Genomic DNA, 12,586 nt, shown 5'->3' on the forward strand with positions numbered 1-12,586 from the left:
ACTTAACCATGGCCTTTTTCCAGAGCATCTACATAGGATTGGAATCTATGAAACTCCCTTCTGTCCGTGTAACTATGAGTCCATCGGGGATCTGAACCATGTATTCTTGGATTGTCTTAATCATAGGGATCAGACTCAAAACTTATATTTAGGTTTAATTAACCTTAACATTAGCCTTCCAGTTAGCATCAGCAATCTTTTATCTTATTCTGACAAATCTATATTTAATATCTTAATCAAGTTTATAAATGATTCTAAGATAAAAATTTAAACATATCTATAACAAAATTCTGTGGCAAAAAGACGCTTTGTCTAATGCCATCTCTTTCCACACACACACACACACACACAAATCACCAATCGGTAGAACAACTATCAACCGACCGCGCAAAATATGAAGTGACAACCTTCCATAGAGGTATCCAATGCTAAAGCCAATGCTAAAACTCCAACATCTATAATTGACATGAATAGCGTAAGTGTAGAGAAACATTTGAATACCTACAGCGAATATGTTTTTAGTATATTTAAAAAAAAGAAAATAGGTATTTCTGTTCTATGTAAAAAACATAACAGTACAAAAATTCAATGAAAAAAAAAATATAATAGATTGAAACGCAACTTGAACACATAACAAAAAACATCTCATGAACGTTTTTTGGCTGTGACGGGTAAATGCATGTGATTTTAAATAGAAATCATTGTTAGTGTGTCATAAATACCTAAATTAACTAGACATCGTAAATAATTTAAAAATTATACATAGAGCTAACTGACCAAGAAACGTAGTCTACCATCCGGAAAATTCACTAACAGTAACCTCAATATGTTCGAAACAAAAAACTGTATCATATAGCACTGATACACTGATGTACACGCACTTATAAACCATTCGACAGAATCTGATCGGGGTGCAACTTTCTGATCTATTTTTGTAAAGTTCTTTGACGGACTAAAGCTGCAACCAACAAACGGCCAGCAAACCAGCACTCTCTTGTCCTGTGCGATTAATTTTAAATGTGTATATACCCACTATTCCATTTCCGTCTATATCCAGTCTCTCATATTATTGTTATGCTTTCATAACTTCGTCTACCATAACGACCAAAACGACCATAATAGGACGCCCAAGGAAAAGATGGAATGACAATTTAGGGACAGAATGAAAGGCACCGTTGAAGAAAAACAGGCATTACTGTCTATATAAAAGAAAAAGAAGACTTTCATAACTTGAAATAACTTCACTAAAATCAGGGCACAATACGGAAAGGTACCCACAATAACTTTGAGGTGTAGACATATCAACTGGAGTTAACCTCCTGTGTAGTCAACTCTTGAAGAGACGGGGGCTCCATACTTAGCAGAGGGGAACTTATATTTGGATTGATTTGGGACTCCCAACGGGATCACCGGAGATAGACTTTGGAATCACGTTTCGACTAACGTTGAATTGACTTTATAACTGACTAGGACTAACTTAGGCATTGACCCTGGGCCACGATCGGATTATACTAGTGACAGTCTTTGAAATCGGCTTTGAATTTGCTTAGGATTGACTTTGGAATTACGTTTGGACCGACGCAAATGAGAAAAAAAAACAAAGTAAAAATAGACAAAGACAAAACATAAAAATATAAATACGGAAGGTATCAAATATATCTTCCACTCTGACAGTGGTTGTAACAAAAATAACTTCTGTTGGAGTGATATACTCCAACAGAAGTAATGAAAAAAAGAATATAGAAAAGAACTGGTATAAAAATGAAGAGAGAGTGGGCTGAAAATGTATGAGACATAATACGTAGAGATATAGATGTAAGAGAGCAACTTGACACTCAAGGATGGATACGGCTCGTTTGCATGCCTGTCGAAGAACAGTAGCTCTATGTAGATAGTAATAATGACTAAAATATGAAATAATAAAATAAGAATAATGTACTGAAGAGGAATGAAGATGAATAATTTCTAAAGACGAACAAGATAAATAAATCTAACAAATCATGGGCGCCATGAAAATGATCTTCGATCATTCTCCCAGGTATCTTATACTGCTGTCAGATATTAAATATATCAAACCTGTAATAATGAACATAAAGGAATAATAAAAATAAATGATATACAAAATAAATAAACATATTTATTAAAAATAACTACCAGATTTTTAACAATCTCTGAGTTAAGCAAGTTCATATTATGCTGTGACTCTAAAATGACATAAGTTATACAAGAAGATATATATCTTTTAAAGATAACAACAATAATGTTATCTGTTACAAACTTAAATATAAGTACCTCTTACTAACATATAGGGTACAAAATTACATAAGTCTTCTACCAAATGGTTATAGTACGCCTGCTACGTACAACTAAAGGAAACCGACGAAGATGAAAATAATACAAATAAATAGGCCCAAGCCTCACTAAGAGAAAATACAATACTGAATAAAGCAAAATTAAATATACAAATGAATAAACGTTATAGAAGTGAAGTTAAGAAAAATACCGACAAAATGACCTAAATTAACCGAGCAAATGCAATGAAATAAAGTAACGACGAAGTAACCGAACAAACGAAATAAAGCGAATAAATACAATATTTGGGAAACAAGCAAGTAATGTTACAAAATAAATTTACCCGAATTACATAAACCAATATCAAAGCAATAATAAAGTATTAAAAACCTAATTTTCTCTAGGCTTATTCCTGTGCACAAGAAGTTACCGTAGATACAAAGTTTGGGAACCAAATAATCTAATATACAAATACATATGTCAAAAAAAAACAGAGGTAACCTAAATCTGGAAAAAAAAACATAGTGTATTTAACAGATAGTCTGAAATATAAAAAAAAACCAATAGTTACTAAAACTCCTCACTAAATGTTCCCAAACGAGGTTGCGGTTGCATCCTAGAAAATGAGCATCACTATGATGCACCTCCATGCCCCCCCGTAGGCCCAGGTGGCAGGACGAAAAGGAGCTGGAATGTCCCCCAAAAAGCTTGTTCCCAAAACATACTCCCAGTTTGACTTGGCGGTAGCTGCAATAAGGTCAAGGTGGCTTCCCTAGGTAGTCAAGGTGGGTACGACATCACATGAGGGTTAGTTTTCTTCCAAATGGCTAAAAACATATACTTCGTTTGATTTCTCATATAAACCGGTAAACAAAAGTAAAGAGAAGAAGAAATAATCGAGGAAAACTTTTTAGAAGCAATAACATAAAAAAGACAACCATTAAAAATGGAACAAAAACTAATCTCAGGTAACCTTGAACTATTTTGAGTTTGAAAACATGAACAAATAATGGCATTGCATTTGAAATAGGAATATAAAATATGACTTATCTGAAATAACATGAGATTAAGATAGTAATAGCCATCTACATACATTTTATATACCTTAATGAAATGGTATTGAACCAGACAAAGATAGTTACATGACAATTTATAGATATATTGGACATGAAAATTTATAGATATATTGGATGTTCAATCGGTTTAAAACGTACAGAGAAATGGTAATTATTTCCAATATTAATTTGAGGACTTCAAAAATGTTTGGTTATGTAAAACCAAAAACCCCATTAATATAAAGATCGATATAAAGATAATATAAAGATCGAAATAATCTACATCCTTCACCTAAGGGACTGGCTAAGAACATTTAACAATGAACCAACTATTTCATATATTCAAGGTTAACTAAAAAACATTAGTAGAAAAAACGATTTACCGGTTAATTTTTTTATTCCTCTTCCACTGATGGTACTCCCATCCTTACTCCAGGAAACCCGTACTCCAGGAAACAAGTGGTGGTAACTTTTTACTATACTTCCAAACTTAGTTGAAATAAAAATTAATTTCGAAGAAATTAACCGCCATTTACGGTACTAACCACCAACACCAACCTGTCAACCTCGCAGCCACCGGCCAAGTCCCTCTCTTTCCTCCCACAGTCAGCGAGGAAAACGTCAAACTCTCACGGAACACGAATTAAACGACAAGGAACGGTTCAACAACTATGTTCCGTACAGTGTGACGTCACATGAGAAGTCCTTTACGATAAATTAAAGAATTTAAATGGGAGGTCAAGAGAAAATAATTATTTTTTTAAAAATAATTACAGCGCTAAAAATGATAATATAACGGGTGGACCGTTACAATCCCCTCCTACTCGGGAAAAAAAAATTTTTTAACCAAAAAAAAATTTTTTTTTTTTAAACTTCAAAATATTAACAACTAAATTTACAATAGTCTAACAATCCACGTTGATTCGCAAGATTACTTCTAAATATAAACTAATGGTCAAGGAAAAATAAATCAATACATGACTCAAACTCATACTAAAATGTTACTATGTTACTCTCTGCTACCAAATATTAACATATATTGCTCAAAAGTCAAAACAAAACTAAATATTGTACTTAAGTTCATAATAATAACTGAGTGTCGAATTGGGCACTAAAACCAAAATTGAACTATCCATGGACATCAGATTTATAAAGGGTATATCCAAGAACGGAACAACCAGGAAAAGGTGTGAGCCAATTCGAACCATATCAAAAGTAAATGTACCAAAGTGAATAAAAAAAATCAGTAACTAAAATAGGTAAAGAATTGAACACTTTATCCAAAACTGAACTAACAATGGACACCAGATTCATAATAGTATATCCAGAGAAGAACAATCAGGAAGATTTATGGAACAACTCTCACTAATGCCAAATAATACCAATAATAAACATACCAAAGGAATCCAAAACTCAATAACCAAAATAAATGAAGAATCGGACACTTATCCAGAATCGGACTATCAATGGACACCAGATTTATATAGGAGTATATCCAAAGAAGAACGATCAGGCAAATTTATGGACCAATTCTTACTAATACTAAATAAACTAAATTATTGGATCCAATGGTAACTAATACTGAACAAAATAAATAAATTAGGTCTACATACACCCTCATCCGGTAATATGAACCTATCCAAACTAAGTAATCAAAATAAGTCAGAAAAAAAATTACTAACAGACTAAGTAACAGAGATGTAACCAAACTAGATCAAAAGTAAGATAAATACCTAATGTGTATTGACTAAAATTTTATAGAAACTACATAAACTAATTCGTGCTGGTATTCGCGAACTATAGCATGTTGCTACAACAGATATGTGAGAATAACCAGACGTAGATAAAGTACCAATAATATAAGAATAAGTAAGAAAGGAAAAAAAATAAATGATGAACTCATAAGTTATATGACACTATGATACGTGATAGGAAAAAAAATATGTGATAGGTGATAGGAAAAAAAATAGGATAAGTGATAAGAAAAAAAAATTTGATGAGAACGAGCAACAAGTTTTAAATAAAACTGCAGATTCATGCGTTCTCACATACATGGAATTATTCAGGAAATGTTTCAAAATCTAAATAACAAAACTAATGCCTAAGGAAAGAAGTGGGAATATACTCAAATGAACAACTCATCTGTCTAAACACTCCAAATACTGACTTAACGAACCTACTATGTATAGGGATGGCCTAAGCATTGATTTATAAACAAGTGCGCAAGATATTTATCCCTGTTTATTCATCAACTCAAAGTACAAACATACTATGAAGTAAAAGACCTAATATGAACTAAATACTTCCCTATCTAATGGTAAAAATGTAACTGGAATAATTGGACTAATTACAGAAGAATGGTTAGGAAATGTGGCCAACATTTCCTGACCAGAAATATTATGATGAAAAAAAAAACATCTGCGTACTCAGCCATGAAAGACATAGATCACGAAGTCAATCGAACAGCAGTGATCAGTTGCTGAGCAACAACCTCGAACCCACGCATTCACAAATCAGAGTATCAACAGAGTAATGACAAACTAGTCCAAAAGAAGAAATCAATACATACATCATCCATACATACCTATCTCATTCATACATACATACATTATCCATACCTACATACATCATCCATACATACATACATTATGCATACAACCACATACCATGCATACATTCAGACTTAGAGACTTAAGAATCTGTACATACCTCAAACTTCCAAACTAATTCCAGAATCATAGTGTGTAGGATATAAGGATATAAATTATTATAAAGTGTTTAAGATATTGGAGACAAATGTTAATAGAGTAACCCAATAACAAATTATAAACCACAACATCTTTCCACTATGGCAAATCCAAGAACAAGATATAGAAATAATATAAAAAAAATAGTAAGTAATCAAATATTCAAAATATAACACATAAACTGAGATATAGTAGTGTACATTATGATAAGTTCCATAGTTCCATACAAAATATCAATATTAAACCAACGTACTTGTCTGAGCTTACATATTGAAAAATGCACCATTAATAATGCAACAAAATGATAAGCTCATAAACCAGAGTACTACATAATAATTAAATTAATAAATAATAAATTAAAAGTCATCGACAACAAAGCCAAAAATGAAATCAAGCAATGTATGTAGGTACCTGCATTATCAGATGACAAAAAAAATATCAGACTAAAATTTCTAACCATACTAAAGATTGAGCTAAGCTAAAGACAAACAGAAGAAGAGATTAGCTTGAACAACACTGTTAAGGTAATCTTCTTCTGAAGACTGTTCTATAACTTAGTAGGAAAATAGTATCAATGTTTCCTAACTAATAAAGAATTTATATTTAAATCTCAACCTAAAGTATCTGATTTCTATGAGCATTATATTATGGTACCCACATTGATATAATATTATTATCAACAATAATAAAACTAGAAACTGAGGTGGATAATGGAACTACTTTACTATACAATAATTATAATTGTTATGTTTAACACTACCAATTAAAGAAAAATAATTTGGATGACCATCTGTAATCATCCGAACCATGCGAATTCAACGTATCATGTGTAGAAGCTAATGTTGTGGACTGATTGTGCTTTGTGGTGTGTGCCTGTCTTACCAAACAACCCAAATATCAAAAATAACAAATATAAAATATAATCTAAAGTTTGTAAGACAAAGATACATATGGAGAAAATATTAGCGACACACCAACAAATCAAAATGCCAGCAAAATATATAAATAATCAAATCAATAAAGTAAATAAAATACCTAAATACTGAAAATGATTTCTAGTTATGTATAAAATATAACCATACTAGAAAAAAAATGTATGCATATATTCAACGATTAATTGTACGCGCAAATGTACTACCATTGGTAGAAGGAATAAAAATTTAACTAATAGAACATAATGTCAGTTATGTATACTCAATCTAAATACATAAATAAGTTTCCAATAAAAATACAAAATCCAAACTAAGATATGAGCTGTACCACTAAAACTAAAGATGAGGTACCGAAAATAAACTAATCAAAACCAAAAGAAGCAGTATAAGTCTACCTGTTTATTATTAATAAAAATTAAAGACAAAAATAAATCAGAAATAACATATATACAAAGATATCAAAAAGTTAATAAAACAGAAAATTCCAATAAAAGAAAATTGAACTAAAAGAACTACTGTCTTAGAACCATAAAACGGTTGGCCCCACGTTGGGCGCCAGTGTAACAAAAATAACTTCTGTTGGAGTGAAAGTAAAAAGAAAGATATAGGTACTCCAACAGAAATAAGGGAAAAAAAATAATGACTAGAAGTAAGAAAAAAATGAAGACTAGGTAGATAAATAGTTGTGGCTGAAAAGAAAAATGAAGGGGCTTCAGCGGTTGAGCCGAAGTAGGAAAAATAAAAATAAATGATATACAAAATAAATAAACATATTTATTAAAAATAACTACCAGATTTTTAACAATCTCTGAGTTAAGCAAGTTCATATTATGCTGTGACTCTAAAATGACATAAGTTATACAAGAAGATATATATCTTTTAAAGATAACAACAATAATGTTATCTGTTACAAACTTAAATATAAGTACCTCTTACTAACATATAGGGTACAAAATTACATAAGTCTTCTACCAAATGGTTATAGTACGCCTGCTACGTACAACTAAAGGAAACCGACGAAGATGAAAATAATACAAATAAATAGGCCCAAGCCTCACTAAGAGAAAATACAATACTGAATAAAGCAAAATTAAATATACAAATGAATAAACGTTATAGAAGTGAAGTTAAGAAAAATACCGACAAAATGACCTAAATTAACCGAGCAAATGCAATGAAATAAAGTAACGACGAAGTAACCGAACAAACGAAATAAAGCGAATAAATACAATATTTGGGAAACAAGCAAGTAATGTTACAAAATAAATTTACCCGAATTACATAAACCAATATCAAAGCAATAATAAAGTATTAAAAACCTAATTTTCTCTAGGCTTATTCCTGTGCACAAGAAGTTACCGTAGATACAAAGTTTGGGAACCAAATAATCTAATATACAAATACATATGTCAAAAAAAAACAGAGGTAACCTAAATCTGGAAAAAAAAACATAGTGTATTTAACAGATAGTCTGAAATATAAAAAAAAACCAATAGTTACTAAAACTCCTCACTAAATGTTCCCAAACGAGGTTGCGGTTGCATCCTAGAAAATGAGCATCACTATGATGCACCTCCATGCCCCCCCGTAGGCCCAGGTGGCAGGACGAAAAGGAGCTGGAATGTCCCCCAAAAAGCTTGTTCCCAAAACATACTCCCAGTTTGACTTGGCGGTAGCTGCAATAAGGTCAAGGTGGCTTCCCTAGGTAGTCAAGGTGGGTACGACATCACATGAGGGTTAGTTTTCTTCCAAATGGCTAAAAACATATACTTCGTTTGATTTCTCATATAAACCGGTAAACAAAAGTAAAGAGAAGAAGAAATAATCGAGGAAAACTTTTTAGAAGCAATAACATAAAAAAGACAACCATTAAAAATGGAACAAAAACTAATCTCAGGTAACCTTGAACTATTTTGAGTTTGAAAACATGAACAAATAATGGCATTGCATTTGAAATAGGAATATAAAATATGACTTATCTGAAATAACATGAGATTAAGATAGTAATAGCCATCTACATACATTTTATATACCTTAATGAAATGGTATTGAACCAGACAAAGATAGTTACATGACAATTTATAGATATATTGGACATGAAAATTTATAGATATATTGGATGTTCAATCGGTTTAAAACGTACAGAGAAATGGTAATTATTTCCAATATTAATTTGAGGACTTCAAAAATGTTTGGTTATGTAAAACCAAAAACCCCATTAATATAAAGATCGATATAAAGATAATATAAAGATCGAAATAATCTACATCCTTCACCTAAGGGACTGGCTAAGAACATTTAACAATGAACCAACTATTTCATATATTCAAGGTTAACTAAAAAACATTAGTAGAAAAAACGATTTACCGGTTAATTTTTTTATTCCTCTTCCACTGATGGTACTCCCATCCTTACTCCAGGAAACCCGTACTCCAGGAAACAAGTGGTGGTAACTTTTTACTATACTTCCAAACTTAGTTGAAATAAAAATTAATTTCGAAGAAATTAACCGCCATTTACGGTACTAACCACCAACACCAACCTGTCAACCTCGCAGCCACCGGCCAAGTCCCTCTCTTTCCTCCCACAGTCAGCGAGGAAAACGTCAAACTCTCACGGAACACGAATTAAACGACAAGGAACGGTTCAACAACTATGTTCCGTACAGTGTGACGTCACATGAGAAGTCCTTTACGATAAATTAAAGAATTTAAATGGGAGGTCAAGAGAAAATAATTATTTTTTTAAAAATAATTACAGCGCTAAAAATGATAATATAACGGGTGGACCGTTACATGGTGTCCAGACACAAGTCGAACTACACTTACATCGTACACAGCGAAAAATGAAATAAAATTGTAAATATATGCATTTTTATAGAAAAACATTCACAAGAAAGGATACCGTCAATCTATCTGTGGTTGAAAATAAACCTCACCTAACGGCACATCTTTCGGCGATTTATTTGAGGGATTATATTCTATATCTGCTAACAAAAAGTGTCTAAACTGAATTTGTAGATTTAACAGCTTTTAGGTAAACAGCCACAAAAGGGATAATAATAAAGATCCAAAGTTTTTAAGATAAACGAGATAATACAAGAACAAAGCCAATTCTAAAACTCCGACATTTATAATGGACATCACTAGCACACGTATACAGAAACATTTGAATATCTATTGCATACAGCATGTTTTCACTATATTTAAAAAAGTAAAATACTTAATTTTATGTAAAAACATATTAAATAAACGTAATGAAAAAAATATATTGCAGATCAAACTACAACTTGATAACATAACAAAAAATATCTCACGAGCGATTTCTTTACTTTGAAGGCTAAATTCCTGTGATTTTAAATAGAAAGCATTGTTAGAGTTTGTCGTAAATACCCGATTAATTACACGTTCATAAAATGATTTAAAGATTATTATATAGAGCTAACTGACCAAAAAACGTAGTCCACCATCCGGAAAATTCACTAGCAGTAACCTCAATATGTTCGAAACAAAAAAGTGTATCTTATAGCACTGATACACTGATGTACACGCACTTATAAACCATTCGACAGAATCTGATCGGGGTGCAACGTTCTGGTCTATTTTTGTAAAGTTCTTTGACGGACTAAAGCTGCAACCAACAAACGGCCAGCAAACCAGCACTCTCTTGTCCTGTGCGATTAATTTTAGATGTGTATATACCCACTATTCCATTTCGTTATAGTTTTATTGTCAGCGCTATAAACTGCCAAAGGAAATGCTCGTGCCATGTGCCATACCTTGTCCGTTAAGTAGGTTTGTATGTATGCATTGTATGATGTGGCACCGAAGTTTTATAGTTTGTTTGGAAACCAGGAAGTGAAAAACGTTTAAGGGGTATGCCGTTTTAAACAGATGAGTAATGATATATACAGGATGGTTTATGATCCATTTCATTTTCCATGTCTCGTACAGTAAAAAAACAAAAAGAGGAAACTTTGATTGATAATGAAATATTTATAAATATGTTACAATATTTACATTTACGTTGAACATTTTACAATTTTAATTGAATTTTCGTTATAAATTTTTAAACGCCGTGTATAACACAAAACAATTTTGTATTTTTGTAACGAAGAAAAGAATTTAAAATTTAAAATAAAATACAACGTGTTTCATTAAAAATATATCTTTGATGCGGTAGTGTTATGGAGTATATGGTATGGTATGGTTATAATAATAGCAGTTGTATATATATTTGTAAATAATTTTAGAATGTGAACCTTTTTTTTGTTTTCTTCCCTGGCCCGTCTGATCCAAAAGATCTCCGGTATCACTGAAGCTGAAGCTTATTACGTTTACTGCCCACTGTTGTTTCCTACACCCAGTATAGAATGTTGGTACCTTGTAGAAGTTTATATAGGTGTTTTGCTTGGAGTACCCTAAATATACCAGGGTCTTCTCTTGGTTGTCCATATAGTTTTTGTCTTTGGCTGTCCAGAGCCTGGCAATCGCATAATACATGTTTCCACTATTACACTGATGAGCGCGCTAATAACCGGCAAAATAACGCAAGAGATGGAAAACACATTAAGGCCATCGGTACATAATTCGAAAATATTTTACGGCTATCTCTACTTTTTCTGTCTTCACAGGGCAAATTACGTGTAGTAAAATTCTCACTGGTATGGATATATATATACATTACTACTTGACAATGTCATCCTTAACTTTAAAGAGATGGCTTTTGAATGTTCTTGGATAACTGTTACTTGTATAATTGCAAATTATTGATTCAGTTAATAAATATGATTATTTCATTCATAGGAGATTCTGACCAATAGAAAGCTACAGAAATCTAAATTAAATTGATAATTTTTGATAATTTCCCGTCGTCAAGTATATTACGTCAGATGCCCTTCGTTGCTACGAAAAAATACATTCAGTGACATTAATGACAATTAATATTTTAAAAATTATAAAATTGATGACTTTCAACCGTCAATATTTATAACAACTGTGTGTTTAATTGTACTAATTTGTACTTACGTAAATAAATTACAATAAAATTTTGGTTTTGAACAGTTTTAGTAGTGAAATAATCGCAACAAATTGCACTCGATCTCTAAAATTAATATAGAATTTTAGAGCTCTTGTGCAATTACTACTGATTATTTCATTCATAGGAGATTCTGACCAATAGAAAGCTACAGAAATCTGAATTAAATCGATAATTTTTGATAATCTCCCGTCGTTAAGTATATTACGTCAGATGCCCTTCGTTGCTACGAAAAAAATACATTCAGTGACATTAATGACAATTAATGTTTTAAAAATTATAAAAGTGATGACTTTCAATCGTCAAATATTTATAAAAACTGTGTGTTTAATGGTACTTACATAAATAAATTACATTAAAATTTTGGTTTTGAACAGTTTTATTCATGAAATAATCGCAACAAATTGCACTCGACCTCTGAAATTAATATAGAATTTTTGCTCTCGTGACACTTTGACATAATTTCACTCGCCTTCGGCTCGTGAAATTAAAACTGTCAAAGTGTCACTCGGGAAAAATTCAA

General features: G+C 31.6%; 1 protein-coding gene and 1 long non-coding RNA gene across 4 annotated transcripts in view; both read right to left on the bottom strand.

Annotated features, from left to right (window-relative positions):
• Window positions 1–12,586, bottom strand: part of LOC114331861 (receptor expression-enhancing protein 1-like) — a 136,392-nt gene that overhangs the window by 100,763 nt on the left and 23,043 nt on the right. The gene's annotated exons all lie outside the window — the stretch shown is intronic.
• LOC126884238 (uncharacterized) lies at window positions 2,118–9,805 on the bottom strand. The gene is made up of 3 exons (XR_007697900.1): window positions 9,394–9,805; window positions 3,731–8,782; window positions 2,118–3,119 (listed from the first exon to the last, which is right to left on the bottom strand). It is a non-coding gene; the product is annotated as an uncharacterized LOC126884238 (long non-coding RNA).

Source organism: Diabrotica virgifera, chromosome 5 (assembly GCF_917563875.1).
Source record: "Diabrotica virgifera virgifera chromosome 5, PGI_DIABVI_V3a".
Taxonomy (NCBI): domain Eukaryota; kingdom Metazoa; phylum Arthropoda; class Insecta; order Coleoptera; family Chrysomelidae; genus Diabrotica; species Diabrotica virgifera.